This window comes from Euprymna scolopes, chromosome 7 (assembly GCF_053919585.1).
Source record: "Euprymna scolopes isolate OS-2025 chromosome 7, ASM5391958v1, whole genome shotgun sequence".
In the NCBI taxonomy this organism is placed as follows: Eukaryota; Metazoa; Mollusca; class Cephalopoda; order Sepiida; family Sepiolidae; genus Euprymna; species Euprymna scolopes.
The window spans coordinates 110553146-110572442 of record NC_136488.1 but is presented as its reverse complement, the minus strand read 5'-3'; the positions used below and the strand labels follow the sequence as shown (position 1 = coordinate 110572442).

Genomic DNA, 19297 nt, shown 5'->3' with positions numbered 1-19297 from the left:
AGGCAAAGTAGGGAGCAAAGGGTTTTCAGAGGATGTGGAAAGAAGCTCGTTCCCAAACCGGGTAGCCTTCCGCGATTTGATTTATTATGGAGACAAAAGGGTTGTGTCCAAATTTTTGTCTCCACATAAATTCGCATAAATATGTTTCCAACAGCTCCCGGTTTTTTTTTTTTTTTTTTTATCGCTAAATTAAATAGCTGAAATGAAAGGCTGTGTATTTTTACTTTGAACAATAAAATAACTGAAATGAAACGCTATGTGTGTAATTTCAATGAAAATTATTCGTCTGCTGCGCGTTCGTTTGAAGCGCCCTGATTGGCTGATAGAGTATCGTACCACTCGCCATGTTCCGGCGTTTTCCGACGGATGTCGATCAACGCTCGGCTAAGATCGTGAAATCGGTGGGTAAAATACTGCAGGAGTACCTAAAAAACATATAAAACTTTAATTAAACTTGGAAATACGATTTAAAAAAAATAGCGCGGATCACTCTCTGCACTAGCACCTTCATTAAAAAAGGTATTCATTGTGTAAAAAAAAAACAACAACAACACGGAACATATAAGACATTTAAATATGAATAGAACTTTTCATAATTGTAACCTACGAAAACCGGTAAATTTATACAAATACCGTGACAGCGAATTAGTAGAAAAAAATGTACCCTAACCCTAACCCAGTTTTCAGATTCGTGTTCAGCACACCGAAACGTAACAGAATACTACGTCTGTTTTTACTAATTCGCTGTCACGGTGTTTGTAAATAATACCCGAAAACCTTTTTTATTTTAATTAAAAGCAATATAAAAAGAATTTTTTTTTTTTTTTAAAGTTGTTTTCAAAAACAACTTCTGAAATACCAATATTGTTTATATATTATTGACATAGTAACGTACGGCGGTACCGGTGATTAGGGAAATTAGTTCCTTTTATGTGATAAAGGGTTCGAGATTATTTTTCCACCTAAACTCCAGTCTTGCCCATTTTTCACTAAAATTTAAAAAGAAATGGTTTCTGTGGTTGTTTTCATTAAAATTGGTTGATTTCTTGAATTTTGGTGAATTTTTAAGCGGAGGGACTATTTTGAGTCGTCACTAGTTCCGATGACAATCATGCGTCCAACATTGGAATACTATAGTCGACTATAACCAAATATACTGGTGAGTGTCTTTCTAGCTTTAAATGTTGTTTCAGTGTAATTTTTTTTTCTGTTGGAACGTAGCCTCATTTTCATTTTAACGCCTGTTCGTTTTCACTTCTTGGTCGATGTGTACAATATCCTCCTTATATTTTTTCTGATGTGACTCGACTCAGCGTTGTTTAAAAAAAAAAAAAAATCAAAATCTACTTTTTGTTTAACGCCGAAAATGAAATTACACACATAGCGTTTCATTTCAGTTATTTTATTTTTCAAAGTAAAAATACACAGCCTTTCATTTCAGCTATTTAATTTAGCGATATCAAATCGCGGAAGGCTACCCGGTAGGAAGGAGCTTCTTTCCACATCCTCTGAAAACCCTTTGCTCCCTACTTTTCCTCTCTATAGTCAGTAGAAAATCTTCCAGTCGGAACTAAAGATAAACAGTAATTGTTGTCCCCCCCCCCCTACAAACATTACTGGGAAAAAAAAAACGTTTTGTTAAAAAACAAAAAAAAAAAACATTGAAGTGTTTATTACTGTTGCTTACCCCGCCCCCCCCCCCCAAAAAAAAAGCTATCGGAAAACAAAATGAACCAAAAATAAAAAATAAAAAAACGGTACTAGTGCATGAGCTGGCCTGGGCGTGGCTTATCACTCGCTCGGATTTCTCCGTAAAATGACGTCACATGCTGCCATCTGACAGAGAAAATGGACGAGGGGTGGGGGGCTTACAGAGAGAGAAAACGCGAAAAAATAAATGGCTAGCAGCGCCAAATACAAGTTTCCAGAATATTTCGACACGAAATTGCTTGAAAAGTTAATTCTAGCATTTTCTTTAATTACTATAAAATTAATATAGTGGTAAAATTATTAAAAAAAAAAAAAAAAGAAAACAGAAGCCAAACCATTTCCAAAAAGGTCAAATTCACGAAATTAACCATTAAAAGAATAATAAATGGTAACAATAACATTATGAATAAAAGTTACTTTCCAACTTATCTGCATCATTCGTTGGTATTTTTAAGTAGTTTTAAGTGCTTTTTATTTCATATCGAATGTTAGAGCGGAAATGCCAAGTTCTAAAATGCCGTAAAACATACCCAGTTTTTTTTTTTTGTTTTTTTTTTAAATAATTACTACTTTTTTAAATAGAAAAATGAATGATGCAGGTAAGTTGCAAAGTAATTTTTATTGTCAAATAATAACAGAAAAACTTACCGTAATTATTTTTCACATGCATGGGAGTCAAATAGAAGAAAACTTGTCGTAATGTTTCCAAGGAAAAAAGCTAAAAAAGAAAAAAAAAAAAAATGGACGACTCTAGCAGCAGCAGAAGCGCCAAATACAAGTTTCCAGTGCTTGAAAAATGAATTGACGAATAACACCGACCACTCTAATTTGTTTGTTTGTTTTTATAGGTAATTGAGGTCGCTGACAACGAATCTGATAGTCAAACTTGGGGCAAATTTACCGTTTGCATGGTATTTACCCCTGAACCCACGAACTACTTTTGACCATTTTGCAGCTTCCGTTTATGCTACGCGCATACAGGGGGGGGGATGTGGTGTTGGGGCACCTTTGTGTCACGGGTTTGATCCTGCCTGCCTATTACCACTTTTTTTTAAAACACCTCTCTCCACCTTGGCTGCCTACTGCTGTTTTGAGTCCTTCCCCCTGCTATTACCATTTTTTTTTAACACCTCTCTCCACCTGGGGTCCCTTACTACACCACCTACACACACCTGGGCAATGCCGGGTACCCTCCCACCCTTCGCTACTACCATTTTTCCTCCCTCTCTCTACCAGGTCTGCCTACTGTTGTTTTGATTGCCCCCCGCCATTACCACTTTTTTTATTAACACCTCTCTCCAACCAGACTTCCTACTGTTATTTTACCCCCACCCACCCACACCTCTCCATACCTGGGAAATGCCATGTACCCCCGCTAGTTTTTAATAACATTAAAAAAAGATTAGCTCCGCATTATCTTGTAATTTCATTACATCATCCGCCCCTGTTTCTGCACGCTGTATAAACAAATATGACCGCCACTTGACATTGCGATATGAAACATACGGAAAAGTATGTTTGCAATATTGTGAAAACTGGTTGACGGCCTCAATTTTAAATTTTCAGCACATCTTAATACCCTAAAAAAAAGAAGTTTTTCAAGGAAGTTTGGTCTATCAGGCCACATTTACCACAAAAAAAAAAAAAAAAAATTTGAAATGAAATTTTTCGTTATTTTATGTTTCCACGCTCCCACCAAAATTGAATTTTTCATATTTTGGAGTTTGTTTTTGTTTATGAAATTATTAGATGAAAGTACAGAATGGTCTCATAAAAAAAAAAAATTTAATCCCCACCCTCCCCCGGTGAGGGGGGGGGGGAAGTAAATATCAAGTTTCTTTCCAATTCCTCAAAAAACTTTAAAATGATGACTTAGTAGGTTTTCAGTGGTGCTAAAAACGAATATCACATTTAAATTTGGGGCAGATAAGTAGTTTTTATAATATGAAGAAATTACTTTTTCAAAAAGTGGGGGATCACTTTCCTATATAAATGTAACGTAAAATGAGCACCTACTTTCTGGTCACCTAGTAATTTCTTCATATCATAAAACAAATTTAACTGATATTCGTTTTCAGCACCCCCCAAAACCGGCGCTGTTTGTCACTAAGAGGTTCGTTTACATTAAATTTGTGTTCACTTTAACTTCTTTCTTTCCTACATAGTTCGACATATTTCTTTTCTCTCTCTCTCTTTTTTTTCTTTTAATCGGAACATTCAACAATTTCTTGTTTTTTTTTTGTAAAAACAAAAGTATGATAACTGAACTTATTTTACCCAGTAAAGTGAAATTTAGGAAAACTCATCCCGAGAAAACTCGTCTCCGGAAAACTCGACCCCGGAAAACTTGTCCCCTTTCGCTAGGTAGGAAAACTGGTCCCTTATTGAACAGATATGAATTTAGGAAACCTTGTCTCCGGAAAACTCGTCTCCCTAAAACTCGACCCCGGAAAACTCGACCCCTTTCGCTAGGTAGGAAAACTGGTCCCTTATTGAATAAATATTGATTGAAAACACATTTTATGATCGTTCTTGAAGGAGATATTGTCTTTTTTTAAATACTTTTACTTGTTTAATATTGTTTTTGTTTTTTTTTTAAATAAAATCGATTTTCTAAGTGTCCGTTTTCTACCAAACTGGCTAAGTTCTTAGTGGTTTCACTTATTTTAAAGCGTTTATGTTCATAAACGAGACCGCATATTTTTTTTTTATATTAATATAAAAAGAATTTACTTATTTGCTGTTGTTTATAAAAGGGTAAAATCGATTTTTCTACCTCGCCGACTATGTTGTTTATTTAATTTATAGAAAGAAAATAAACAGAGAAAACAAACAAAAAACATGTCGAGTGTTACGTGAGAACGAGAAATAATGTCCGGTATATCACATCTTAGGGGTCTTGATAATCGCTAAAAAAATAGAAAATTAAAGAAATTACTGAGGGAGATTTGGTTTTAAAAAGAAAATAATAATTTTTAATATTTTTTAAAATAGCGAAGAATTGAATCGCTCCCTGTTTTAAATTTTTTTGTTTTGTTTTTTATTATTGTTTTTATTAATCCAAAAAACATCATCAAAATAAAAACAAAAAAATTTTGTACTTTACTAATAAATTAAAAGCGAAATATTTTTTGGGCGCGAGAGATGCCATGTGCTAACAATCTCTCGTTAACTCATTTTTAATTTTTTTAATTTTTACTTCAAAATTCTAAAATCAATCATTAAGAGAAAAAGTAATCACTAAATAAATTTATTAATCAATTTTATTGAAAACTCCGCTATCGTTTATCAAGAATCTTTTTAATTTCATTTTTTGTTGGTTGTTTTTCGGAGGGAGATATAGTTTCCCCCCCCCTTCTCTAAATTATATTTTTAAAAATATTAAAATTTATTATTTTCTTTTTAAAACCAAATCTCCCTCAGTAATTTCTGTCGGAATTTATCTTGCTTCCAGATAAATTCGACGCTAAAGTAGCTAAGCTGAAAATAAAAGCATGAAACAAAAGAGGGGGAGGGGATAAAGAATAAAATATAAATGTCTTGTTTTGAAACGAAGAAGAAACTTTATTTAAAATTGATTGCAAATTTTCCCTTTGCGGGCATTAAACTTAAACGCCAAGGTAGCATATGAAAAAAGTAACATGTAATGAAAAAATAACAACACTGCTGGTTCTTATAAAGAAGTTGTGTGTATCCATTAACGAATACAACAAGAATATACAAAATAGTAGTATCTCCTAATCACAATCGCATATGAAATAATTTTAGGAGCGTACTCACAATTGAAAACCAGTTAGGCACGTGCCTTTTTCTTTTTTTTTTGTTTAAAGTTCTTTTAGAATTTTCCATCCCTCCATGTTGCATGAAAACCGCAGACACACATGTATTACAGGAGCAAGACCTCGTCGCTTGTCCGGATAGGAAATTCCATAATACCTTGTCACGTAAAAGGTATTTTCTTTAAATACCATTCCTTGTAAAATAAATACGTGCAAAACCGTAGTTACGTAAATAGTTTCCAGAAGTCTGTCTCGTCACAGCCGGGTATTAATTTCTTACCGGGTTTACTACTTTGAAGGAGGGCTCTTCAAAATTCCATTTTCAGCGCCGGGCAATGAACACATTCACTCTCCACGACAGCAGAATTTCAAAAGAGAACGAAATACGCGCTGAGCTCGTGACGTCATTACAGAGCTGGCATTTCCCTTTTCTTCAAATTAAAGGGAGTTTCGTACAAACCGAAAATATACGAAACTAAAATCATAATGGACACAAAATACAAAAAATCATTATAAGAACCAGATAAAAAATAATAAACGTAAGCAGGGGGGGATGAACCATTATTAGTACAAAAAAAATTCCAACATTTCTTTAATTTTCTATTTTTTAGCGATTATCAAGACCCCTAAGATGTGATATACCTGACATTATTTCTTGTTTGTTTACTGTGTTTTTTTTCTTTACCGAATAAAGGATTCCAAATAAATTAAACAACATAGTCGGCGAGGTAGAAAAATCGATTTTACCCTTTTATAAACAACAGTAAATAAGTAAATTCTTTTTATATTAATATAATAATAAACGTAAGCAGGGGGGGATGAACCATTATTAGTACAAAAAAAATTCCAACATTTCTTTAATTTTCTATTTTTTAGCGATTATCAAGACCCCTAAGATGTGATATACCGGACATTATTTCTCGTTCTCACGTAACACTCGATATGTTTTTTGTTTGTTTTCTGTGTTTTTTTCTTTACCGAATAAAGGATTCCAAATAAATTAAACAACATAGTTGGCGAGGTAGAAAAATCGATTTTACCTTTTTATAAACAACAGTAAATAAGTAAATTCTTTTATATTAATATAAAACAAATATGCAGTCTCGTTTATGAACATAATAAACGCTTTAAAATAAGTGAAAACACTAAGAACTTAGCCAGTTAGGTAGAAAAAAAAGACAATATCTCCTTCAAGAACGATCATAAAATGTGTTTTCAATCGATATTTATTCAATAAGGGACCAGTTTTCCCACCTAGCGAAAGGAGACGAGTTTTCCGGAAACGAGTTTTTACGAAACGAGTTTTTACGGGACGAGTTTTCCGGAAACGAGTTTTCACGGGACGAGCTTTCCTAAATTCTTTTTACCCACCCCCTCTCTAAATTATATTTTAAAAAATATTAAAATTTATTATTTTCTTTTTAAAATCAAATCTCCCTCAGTAATTTCTTTAATTTTCTATTTTTTAGCGATTATCAAGACCCCCAAGATGTGATATACCGGACATTATTTCTCGTTCTCACGTAACACTAGACATGTTTTTTGTTTGTTTTCTGTGTTTTTTTTTCTTTACCGAATAAAGGATTCCAAATAAATTAAACAACATAGTTGGCGAGGTAGAAAAATCGATTTTACCCGTTTATAACAACAGTAAATAAGTAAATTCTTTTTATATTAATATTAAAAAAAAATATGCGGTCTCGTTTATGAACACAATAAACGCTTTAAAATAAGTGAAACCACTAAGAACTTAGCCAATTAGGTAGAAAACGGACAATCGATTTTATTAAAAAAAAAAAAAAAACATTAAACGAGTAAAAATATTTTTTTTAAATATTATGGGGGGGGGGCTATAGTCTATTTTAAAAAACAATATCTCCTTCAAGAACGATCATAAAATGTGTTTTCAATCGATATTTATTCAATAAGGGACCAGTTTTCCTACCTAGCGAAAGGAGACGAGTTTTCCTAAATTCACGGAAGACAGACCAAAACCTCTTTACTGAACTAATTTCACATCCAATAATAAACGTAAGAGCAAATAATAAACGTATAAGAGCAAATAGCAGCAGTAAACGCAAGAACTGTTAGTAAGGAAATGTTGAAGAAAAAAAAAACTCAAACCTTTTAAAAAGAAAAAGGAACGTGTGCAAAATACGTGCCATAGAAACTTTTAGGTAAAATCCATTGAAAGCGGTTGGGGTAATCTCCAAAAATACCGTTAGGGCTTACAACATGGCCGCCAGAAGAGTCACGTGATCCGGTAGGTATATCAGAATTTTAGGCGGAATTTTTGACACCCCCAACAAAAAACTGCGAATAAAATATATAAAACTCGTAATTTCTGTTTTTAAAGTGGGTTGTCAATTTTCTTTATGAAATATACTTCCAAAAAATAAACTATTACAGTCGTTTAAAACATAATAGAAGTATTATTTTTTATTTTTTAAAAACAATGTTTACAAAAATACTGTTAGAAATTCGCTCATTATATGTTACCGTGACATAAGTTGACATATATTCGGTGTTTTTTTTAATAGTATTTTGTCTAGTTTATTATTTATAACACCTTTTCCCAAACTTACCATGTTAAAGAGAGTGTCGGGCGTCATTTTGAATTTTCCAATACATCGGTAAACACTGCATGTTTTTCGAGCTGAATAAACATGTTACATTGAATAAAAACAAACAAAAAAAAAATGTATCCAGTTAGGTAGAAAAGTAACTTATCTTGCCTTTGATAATATTTATTTGTTATATATTTGTTTTTTTTTTGACAACTTTTTCGAATCTATGTGTACAGTAATACAAACCCGAATTTTTGTTCGGGGGACTTCGTTCCATAACGAATACGTGCAATATAACCTTTTTTGATATTTTCATTTTGGTACTTATACAGTTTAATGACGACATTAAAAAATGGAAATATTGAAAAAAATTTTTTTTGTACGTACCTGTTATAGACTGAAGTTCTTCGAAAAAAAATTTCACTTCATTTGATCAAGTAGTTTTTTTTTTTTACAGCGAAAAACAATTATTTATCACGACGACGTCAACGTGCCCATTTTGGAAATGTACCTAGCAGAATACCTCCATTTTAGGCCAGATTTCGCAATCTAGCCTTTTTTTTTTCGCCAGAATGAGATGCGCACATCACATCTGCAATTTTTTTCCGTTTTTTTTTTATTTTTAAAGCAGAATACTATTGAATATGCCAAGAAATTGAAGAATGCAAAGAACTGAAAAATTTTTTACGCGATTATTTTCGAAACATGCGCAGTAGTGTTTACCGATGTATTAGAAAATTCAAAATGGTGCCCGACACTCTCTTTAACATGGTAAGTTTGGGAAAAGGTGTTATAAATAATAAACTATACAAAATACTATTTAAAAAACACCGAATATATGCCAACTTATGTCACGGTAATATATATTGAGCGAATTTCTAACAGTACTTTGTCTAGTTTATTATTTATAACGTATTTTCCTGTAGTTACTGTGTTAAAGAGAGACTCTGGCGCCATTTTGAATTTTCCAATACATCGGTAAACACTGTATGCTTTTCGAGCTGAATAAACATGTTACATTGAATAAAAACACTAAAATCATATCCATATACAGTAATACAAACCCTAAGTTTTTTTTTTTTAAATTCGAAAATTTCGGTTGCATATTTCTAATTTTTCTAATATTTTATTCTTTTTATTTTCTTCTGTTACAAATTAAAAAAAAAAAAAAAACACTCCAAAAATGGCATCTGTCTTCGCAAAAAAAAAAAAAAAAAAAATTCTCATTCTGGTGGAAAAGAAAGGGCTAGATTGGCCTAAAATGGAGGTATTCTGCTACGTAGGGCAGTTACCTGCCCTTGGGGAAAGTTACCTGCCCTTAGGGAATTCCTGGGCGCTGCAATAACATTTCCAAAATGGCCACGTTGACGTAGCCGTGATAAATAATTGTTTTTCGCTGTAAAAAAAAAAACTACTTGATCAAATGAAGTGAAATTTTTTTTCGAAGAACTTCAGTCTATAACAGGTACGTACAAAAAAAAATTTTTTTCAATATTTCCATTTTTTAATGTCATCATTAAACTGTATAAGTACCTTCATTTTTTTTAATGTCTTGATTAAACTGTAGAAGTACCCATTTTTCTGTTAAATAAATAGCTATAAATATATAAAAATGTATATTTGGTTCGTTTACTTTATTTAATCAAGTGCTTACTTCCAATGTCAAAATATTTGTTTATATTAACTATATATATTTTTGTTTTAAAACTAATAATTTGTAATTTGACCGTGTAAAATACTGATGTGATGTGACCCTTCTAGAGTTGTCGAACTTTGCCGGGACGTCACTGCAAGAAGACTGCCGGAAATTCTTCAGGGTTTAAAATGTATTATAATCCTTTTACTGGGGTCGAAAAACGTTTTTTAGCCACCATATTACTTCTTATTTATTTGCCTCCCCACGAGGGCAGAGTTAGACACAAGTTCGGTTTTTAATGTGAAGAAGCATTTATTACTAAAAAACAAAGGTAATCTCCAAAAATACCGTTAGGGCTTACAACATGGCCGCCAGAAGAGTCACGTGATCCGCCGGATCACGTGACTCTTCTGGCGGCCATGTTGTAAGCTCTAACGGTATTTTTGGAGATTACCAAAATTTCGAACATGATTTCTATATACAAAGGCCCAAAGGGTCAATAATGGTAAGCGCCGGTGTCACATGTCATATGACCTAACTGTTCAGATTTTTCATAACGAGACTTAGGACCTACTTCTTTAAACGGCACCGAAAATATAACTCGGTTATAGTTGAAAATACTGAATTCTCTCTCTGATTTTAACAACAGGTGCCCTAAAAAAAAAAAAAAAAAAAAAAAAAAGGTACTCCTGCAGTATTTTACCCACCGATTTCACGATCTTAGCCGAGCGTTGACGAACGCTTTCGGCGTTAACGCCGACGAAAGCCGAGAATTTGGAGCTACGGTGCAAGAAGAACGCTAAAAGTATGTGAATAGCAACAACATTACAAGGAAAAGATATTACACACACACAACAAAATGGATAAAATTAATACAAAAAATTTGGATAAAATAAATCACAAACACTTACCGTAAGTTTTTTTGGTACTAGTGCATGAGCTGGCCTGGGCGTGGCTTATCACTCGCTCGGATTTCTCCGTAAAATGACGTCACATGCTGCCATCTGACGGAGAAAATGGACGAAGGGTGGGGTGCGTACAGAGAGAGAAAACGCAAAAAAATAAATGGCCGACAGGGGGGGGGGGGCTAGCAGCGCCAAATACAAGTTTCCAGAACATTTCGACATGAAACTGCTTGAAAAATTAATTCTAGCATTTTCTTTAATTACTATAAAATTAATATAGTGGTAAAATTATTTAAAAAAAAAAAAAAAAGAAAACAGAAGCCAAACCATTTCCAAAAAGGTCAAATTCACGAAATTAACCATTAAAAGAATAATAAATGGTAACAATAACATTATGAATAAAAGTTACTTTCCAACTTATCTGCATCATTCGTTGGTATTTTTAAGTAGTTTTAAGTGCTTTTTATTTCATATCGAATGTTAGAGCGGAAATGCCAAGTTCTAAAATGCCGTAAAACATACCCTGTTTTTTTTTTGTTTTTTTTTAAAATAATTACTACTTTTTTAAATAGAAAAATGAATGATGCAGGTAAGTTGCAAAGTAATTTTTATTGTCAAATAATAACAGAAAAACTTACCGTAATTATTTTTCACATGCATGGGAGTCAAATAGAAGAAAACTTGTCGTAATGTTTCCAAGGAAAAAAGCTAAACAAAAAAAAAAAAAAAATGGACGACTCTAGCAGCAGCAGAAGCGCCAAATACAAGTTTCCAGTGCTTGAAAAATGAATTGACGAATAACACCGACCACTCTAATTTGTTTTTTTTTTTTATAGGTAATTGAGGTCGCTGACAACGAATCTGATAGTCAAACTTGGGGCAAATTTACCGTTTTGCATCGGTGACACGTCAGATTTTCTTTCACTTTCAAGTGAAAGAAAATCTGATGTCTTACCAATGCTCCATGCCGCGATTGGAAGTCGAAAGCGTTCAAATTAAGTGTAGTCAATCGAAAAGATGACTTGCAGAAATAGCGTTGAAAAATCTGACCCCTCCCTGCAGAAAACTATCCAATTGAGGGTGAAGGAATTCCGGTTTTGGGCAAATTTCTCGATATTTGTCGTCTGAAAGGTTGAGTTTCAAAACAGTACCAATTTCATGAGGATCCGCTCTTCTGTTGAAAGTTTGTACAAGACATACAAACACACACATTTTGCCTTTTATATATATATATATATATATATATATATATATATACTAGCGAGGATGCCCGGCCTTGCCTGGGTGTTTGGAGGTGTAAAAGAAAAAAAAACATTTTGGTAGGCAGGTAGGTTCGAACCTGAAGCCTTGAGACGAAGGTGGAAAAGAAAGTGTGAAAAAAGCTGACATCTTACCGCCCGGTCACGACAGGGCAGGAACTGAAAAGTGTTTTAATTTAATGATTAAAAAGTTAAATGCAGGTGTGTAAATTTAATGAGGTTAAACATCACGCCATAGGGGAAACTTAACTTTGGCTGCAAGCCAGTTTCTTTGTTTTCCCCAAAGATGTTGGGGAAAATCAGCTTCCCATAAAAAGGGGCATGTCCAAATGAATAGCAATTGTCTGATATGAAGTTTTGGCCGCATTGATGAAAGCTTATTGTTTTCCTGGACCTCCCGGTACGAGTGCCAGGTACACGCCTTTGTTCAGATTCAGTTTTGCTTATATACAGAAAAGCCAAATGATTAGCAATTGTCTGATACTTGCATTGATCAAAGCTGATTGCTTTTCTGGACGTCCCTGGAAGGTTGGTTTTGCTATGGGTTCAGTTTCGCTTTTTTATATGGAAAAGCCAAACAAACACGCGAAGAGTAAAAAATATTGCGAAAATAGCATGTAAAAGTCGCCTAAATAAAAGATACACATGACCGCGTTTCGTGAATTGGAGATATTATAATCTAGATAGCATATAAAATGTTCTAAGAAACAGTGAGCCCCCTGAAAAAAGCCTTTGCCGGACATACACAAAATGTGCACACACTAAAACACATTTTGCCTTTTATGTATATAGACCAGCATGGGTGCCTAGTGTTGTCCGGATGATTGTCGGTATAAATAGCAATACACACAAACGATAAAACGCTTTGGATAATTACAGATTTCAAAGGGGGTTCTGCTAAAACCCTCATATTTAAAAAACCAAAGCACCTTATGTCCTCAAAATACCACCGTTTAGTCAAAAAATGAATATACTTTCAAATAAATTAATAAATAATGATGTACATTATATATTTTAAGAGTTTTAAGCAAATAAAGTGCTAAAAATGTTAATATCATAAAATGGCATTTCTGGTAAGGTTTTGTAATGACACCCAGCCCCTGGTTTGTAAATGGTCTTACCACGTTTCTCTTAAGAATTACATCATGAAATTTGGAAATTAACTAGAAGAGATATTACTTTTAATAGATTCGGCTGTCCGAAATTCTTTTGACAGCTCATTTTTTTTGTTGTGTTAAAAAAAGACTTCAGCATGACGAGTTTGGAAAATTTTGAAAAAAATTTCTTTGGACACCCACTGTTGAATAAATCAATCTTTTTACTAAATTTATCCATTAAAAATAAAAATGTAACCTGCTTTCTCTTGTGGTACCGAGCAATTTAAAATCATGATACCTGGAAAAAATCATTCTATTTTTAAAAATAGATATTAGATAGCAGATAGTAGCTGCTGCTGCTTCTACAGATCGTTTTTAAAATGATCTGTAGAAGTAGCAGCAGCTACTATCGCTGATATTAATTACTTTACTGTAAACAATTTTTTTTTTGCTTTGTTTTTTATTCCAGAACGAATTAAAAATTTAAAAAAAATGAAAATATGAATATAAAAAATGTTCTTGCATATTTAGTTGGAGCTCATATTATTATCAGAACATAATTAGGTTAACTGTTGGAATTTTATCTTGCTTCCAGATAAATTCAACGCAAAAGTAACTAACCTGAAAAAAAAATGACAGCATGGAATAAAAAAGGGGGGGAAAAGAATAAAATATAAAGGTCTTGCTTTGAAACGAAGAAGAGATTTTATTCACAATAAAATTACTTGTAAATTTTTCCCTTTGCGGGCATTAAATTTAAAAAACGCCAAGGTAACATGTAATGAAAATAATAACACTAGTTCTCATAATGATGTCGTATCCATGAACTAATACAGCAATAAGATTCAAAATAGTAGTTTCCAATCACACTCTCATATGTAGTAAATTTTAGGAGCGTACTCACAAATTGAAAGCCACTCAGGCACGTGCCTTTTTCTTTTTTTTTCGTTTAAAGTCCTTTTAGAATTTTATCTCCTTCATTTGCGTGCAAACCGTTGACACGCAGATGGATTTCAGAAGTATGGCCGCATTGCATATCCGGGCTATTCTTGCCAAGTTTTCTTCTTTGTAGGAGGTTCCAAATTCCTTGTCACGTAAAATAAGGTCTTTTTTAAAATAATTACTCTCCTTCAAAAATACATGCAAACCAGTAGCCACGTAGATAGTTTTCAGAAGTATGCCTCGTCGCATACCTGGGGTATTCTTGCCGGGCCTTCTTCTTTGAAGGAGGCTTGGCAAAATTCCATTTTCAGCACCGGGCAATGAAACAGACGTCCAATCTTCCACGTCAGCGGAATTTAAAAAAAAAAAGCGAATCTCGCACTGGGCTCGTGACGTCATCACCAAATTAAAGGGAGTTTCATACAAACCCAAAATGTATGAAACTAAGAATCAAAAAAGATACAAAATACGAAAGATCAAATACAAGAACCAGATAAAAAATAAAAAAATAATAAATGTAAACCGGCACTATTATTGGTACAAAAAAAATTCCAACATTCTCCCCCAACAGGAAATGGCAGTCAACCTACAGTTGGATGACACCCATAATATTTACAATACAAAATTTTTTTTTATATATACATATACCACACAATGTATGGTCAGAAGAACTCCAGGAAACACATATCAGAACAAAAAGACAGAAAGATTCAAATAGGCTTATTCTATAAAATTTCACATGAAAACCTTCATGTTTTAGGTTTGAACAGAGGAGTACCTAACCAGATTCATAAATTTAAAACTAATGATCTGATGCAAGGTTGCAACAGAAGTTTGAACAGAGAATATTTCGCCAGATAATTAACTACTTGCATATAAAACAGTATAAAGGCTTGAGAAGTTCACTTACCATCTAACCTCCTCATCCTTATATTATCTCTGGCGAACACCAAAATATCTTAGCTCCCTCGTAAGCACAAGAGCCTAGTGAGATCAACGCCGGTGCTACAAGAGGGATGAATTCAATCAACCCTATCCTTTGATAAGTTCTTCAACTTGGTGGAATGAAATCAAACTACAACCCAAATTCTGCACAAATTATTCAAGGCAATTACAGTTTTAAACGTTTGCATAGCCATATACATATAGCCAAACAAACAAAGTTGAGTATAGGTGTCAGAAACACCTAGGTAGCTGGAGATGTAATACTTATGGAAGACTCCTATCAAGGAAAGATCCAATCTTCTCGTGTTCAGCACTGAAACAAACATCTCAGCATTAGAAAATGCACTTCTAACTAAGTATAAGATGGTTCTGAGCACCTCAGAAACACCCCTGGACAAATCGAGCTTGACTTCGATAGCTCTTGCAATACTGCAGTAGGCTACGTCAAGGCAGATCTTCACAAAACATTTAAAAACAATAACACCTGCATGTGACTCCAAAGCAGGAAACGTTCTATTTGAAGGAGCAACTTCATAGAATGAAGGTTCTGCAAGCGATCTCGGCACAACATATCCTACACTCTTGTAGGAACTCGGAGAAGCTGAACTACACATGATGTAGTCAGCAAATTCGACAGAATCCCTCATGGGATTCTTTATCGAGTTACACTCAACCTGAATCTGGGCGCCCCAGTCCAACTTGAGTTCACGTAACTCTTCAAAAACCATTCTCCTCTTGGTTTTTACATGTTCACAGGTGGATATAGTGCTTTCTGCCCTATATCCTTGATGGAGAATTTCTCTCCCAGTGCTAATATTAGCACTTAAAGAACTGCACAAAGCTTGCACTTTCACACAGGATAGACTCCTGTCCTTTAACCACTGGCTATTGTCAGAACTACATGACCCGAGTAATATCTCCCCGTCATGATTAAGTTCCTCATTATTCTGACAAAGTTGTGGTAAATAACTACATATGCAAGTTTTCGAATTCATATTGTTAGAGGGCAAAACAATTCCAACATCCCATGGAAATCCCTCCATAATTTTCACAATATTTATGCCCACACTTAACAATTCGTGGACACGAGTGGTATCATTCATGATACCTGGGAATCTCACCCATTACATTTTTCTTTAAAATATTACTGGCAAACTGCCCACCAGAAAAATCAAACTTCAGTTCCTGACTACGCAGATCCTCTGAAGTGGCACTTGCAACACTGCTTTCAGGCAGTGATGCAACATTTTCCAAGCCAAACTTGCCAGCACTCAGCAAACAGTTTTCAGAGTCTGGACGTTCGGACTTAGTAGTCGGTAACTCGCCAAGCATGTCCCTTGTGATTTTGAATATCACAGGGTTACACAAGGAATCGCACTCCTCACCATCTGCCAACCTCGAAAGAATGAATCGAACTTGGGACAAGAACACTACAACATTTACAGCATCCGCTTCTACTAGCGAGCAGTCCACGTCCTCACGCAAGGAACGATCACCCAACAATTCAGTTATATTATCTACCGATGCTAACCATTCATCAACATCGGCCTTCATTGTCATAAAATAAGGCTTAGGTAATTCCCTCTGCAACCGCAACCAATCTAAGACAACGATAATCTTCCCTAAATAAAACTTTCGTTTCCTTGCAAGGAATCCGGAAGAACAAGTGACCAACATCGTGCAGCGTTTGTTTTTTCAAAAATATGGACTAAATCCAAACAAATACAAAAATAGGCGTTCAAAAATTATACACAAAAAAAATGCCCACACAAAGGTTACAAAGGTATTCGCATAAAATTCCTTCCTCATAGCACAAGCAAAACAAGACCAATACAGCATATTGAGCCGTGAAAATATCAAGGGATACAATCCCCAGTTACAAATTAAAAGGGTCACTATGAATCAAAATTAAAATTAAGTGGATTTAAAATTCAAACTTCTATATGGAAGTTAATAGACTAGAAAATGAATAACGTTTAACACTTTTATAGCAATATCCTCACTGAAATATAACCTAGGAAAAAAGTGGGAAGAGAGGTTAAATAAACAACTACGTCGGGGGAGGGTAGATACCACTTATGTCACATGTGTATCTTCAAAATAATCCAAATAACCAAATGCAAATACGGGCTAAGCAAAGAAAAAGGGAACTTGTATTTTCACAAGCTCCTAGAATAACACAGTCCGCAAGATAAATGGGTATGGACTCGCTATTGAAAATTATAAATATCTTCAACGTATAAGAAATCCTTTTTTACAATAAAATACGAAAGTAAGCGCACACATGTGAATTCAACAAGTTTTAAGTAAAGTAGACTTCAACACATAATACAATATCTGTGATACTATCGTCCGGTTAATTCACAAGTACATGTGAGAGAACGCACGTGTTCATTATAAATTAAGATAGGGTATATACTCATTCCCTTTTATATATATATATATATATATATATATATATTGGGGAAAAATATGAACATATAACTAACACCGGTTTCGGACACAGCGTCTCTATTTACTAGGTTCTCCATGAGGGTATAGTTACATAAGTCGTTTCTTAAAGTGGGGAAAATCCAGCTTCCAAAAAAATATTGAACACGCTGAATTAGGACGAAAAAAAAAAAATTACCTCAGTCTAGTAGGATTTCTTATTCGCTGACTAGGGACAGAAAATGCTAGAGTTTCTCCCAACGTAAATCGTAATACCCGTGGAAATTCAACTAAAGCAAGTAAGATGTAAATTATATTTCGAAAGAGGGTTACGAAAGTTACAACTTCAATTCTAAAGGTAGAAAATGGAAAGTATGCGTAATGCTTAATCTCTTTTTATTAAGAAAAATATATGAAAAATTGTGTGCTAGGTGTACGTAAAATATATTAGACAGATATAAATAAAGACATTAGATGTACATAAAAATGCTAAATTTAGGAATAAATTAAACATAACAGTCCCTGTACAGACGTACTATGTTAAATTCAGGAATTTTTAGTGAGGCGAAAAATGTTGAATATTCGAAACACACAAAATTACATGACACATTTTCTAAACTCAGGACATAGTAGTCGTCGCGTTTTAGGGGAGCGTAACAGATGCGCTAAGTTACAAATTAAGTGGGAAGGGAATTTAGTAGCTGAAAGATCTATACGGGCCGGCTCTAAATACAGACATAGGCTGCGGGGAGATTACAGAAAGAGTCAACAAGTGGGCCAGTGATAGGAGTGTATTTAACCCTAGCTAAGTAACGCGTTGACAGAATGAGAATAAAACGGGTCTCGACCTAGGAAGGATATACTTAATTTTAAAAGTATTCTGAAATAAGGGACATGAATTTGCTAAATACCTTTAAACAACGGAAGAAAACTTACAAAATGCTTCTAAATAAGGGAAAATAATTTGGAAAATGCTTTTAAATAACGGAAGAAATTCACAGTAGTCAAACAACTCTGAGAGACAAGTTGATAGTGTCAGGTAGCTTAGGTAACAGAAATTTCAAGAGGTTAAATTTAATCCTAACTTGAAAGAAAAGGAATTAAAGCGTATCTTGATTAGAAAAAGGTACACTTAATATTCAAAGTGTCCCAAATAAAGGACAAAAATTTGCTAAATGTATTTAATAGGGGAAAACAATTTGCAAAATGCATTTAATATAGGGGCAAAATTTGCCAAGTGCATTTACAGAAAGAGAATTAAAACGTATCTCAATGAAAAAGGAATATACTTTATTTTCCAAGTGTTCCGAAAAAGGGAATAAAAAATTTACAAAATGCGTTTAATAGGGGAAAAAAATTTGCAAAATGCATTTAAACAAAAGCAGAAATTTTCCAAACTACTTTTACATAAAGGGGAGAAATTTGCAAAGTGTCAGAATTTTATCTTGCTTCCAGATAAATTTGACGCAAAAGTAACTAACCTGAAAAAAATAAATGACAGCATGGAATAAAAGGGAGGGGGGGGTGAAGAATAAAATATAAAGGCCTTGCTTTGAAACGAAGAAGAGATTTTATTCACAATAAAATTACTTGTAAATTTTTCCCTTTGCGGGCATTAAATTTAAAAAACGCCAAGGTTACATGTAATGAAAAAAATAACATTAGTTCTCATAATGAAGATGTCGTATCCATGAACGAATACAATAATAAGATTCAAAATAGTAGTTTCTAATCACACTCTCATATGTAGTAAATTTTAGGAGCATACTCACAAATTGAAAGCCAGTCAGGCACGTGCCTTTTTCTTTTTTTTTTTAAAGTCCTTTTAGAATTTTCTCTCCTCCATTTGCGTGCAAACCGTAGACACGCAGATGGATTTCAGAAGTATGGCCACATCACATATCCGGGCTATTCTTGCCAAGTTTTCTTCTTTGTAGGAGGTTCCAAAATTCCTTGTCACGTAAAATAAGGTCTTTTTTAAAATAATTACTCTCCTTCAAAAATACATGCAAACCAGTAGCCACGTA

General features: G+C 33.8%; 1 protein-coding gene across 7 annotated transcripts in view; it reads left to right on the top strand.

The window, feature by feature from the left end:
• The window catches only part of LOC145279885 (ketohexokinase-like), a 376201-nt gene that overhangs the window by 83977 nt on the left and 272927 nt on the right, over positions 1 to 19297 (top strand). The window contains exon 1 of one of the 7 annotated variants that reach the window (XM_080131354.1): positions 466 to 1159. The exons of 3 other annotated variants lie outside the window; for them this stretch is intronic. The gene's annotated coding sequence lies outside the window, so the exon portion shown is untranslated. Of the gene's footprint in view, positions 1 to 465; positions 1160 to 10166; positions 10605 to 19297 lie in introns of those variants that run through there. 3 more of the 7 variants (XM_080131357.1, XM_080131350.1, XM_080131352.1) reach the window with 3 other exon arrangements.